Genomic DNA, 314 nt, shown 5'->3' with positions numbered 1-314 from the left:
CTTTCTGCTCTACCCAAAGGGAACTGAGGAAGGTGTTGGAAACAGTGCAGCGAATTTGATTTAGTGTTGCCGCTAGGTGGCGTTGTTCGCGCTTCGCGCGGATCCGGGCTGGCAATCGTCGAGAACATGGTGAAATCGTTTTCATGGGTGAAAATTTAACATTATCCGCACGTAATCAAAACAAGTGTGACTAAGGGAAAAATTCAGCACTGGCCACACTTATAAGTGCGACCAAGGGGAAAATTTAGCATTATCTGCACGTAATCCAAATAAGTGTGGCCAAGGGAAAAATTCAGCACTGGCCACACTTATAA

This window comes from Priapulus caudatus, unplaced genomic scaffold (genome assembly GCF_000485595.1).
Source record: "Priapulus caudatus unplaced genomic scaffold, Priapulus_caudatus-5.0.1 Scaffold228, whole genome shotgun sequence".
Taxonomy (NCBI): Eukaryota; Metazoa; Priapulida; class Priapulimorpha; order Priapulimorphida; family Priapulidae; genus Priapulus; species Priapulus caudatus.
The sequence above is the reverse complement of the archived record's forward strand: the minus strand, read 5'-3'. Positions refer to the sequence as shown.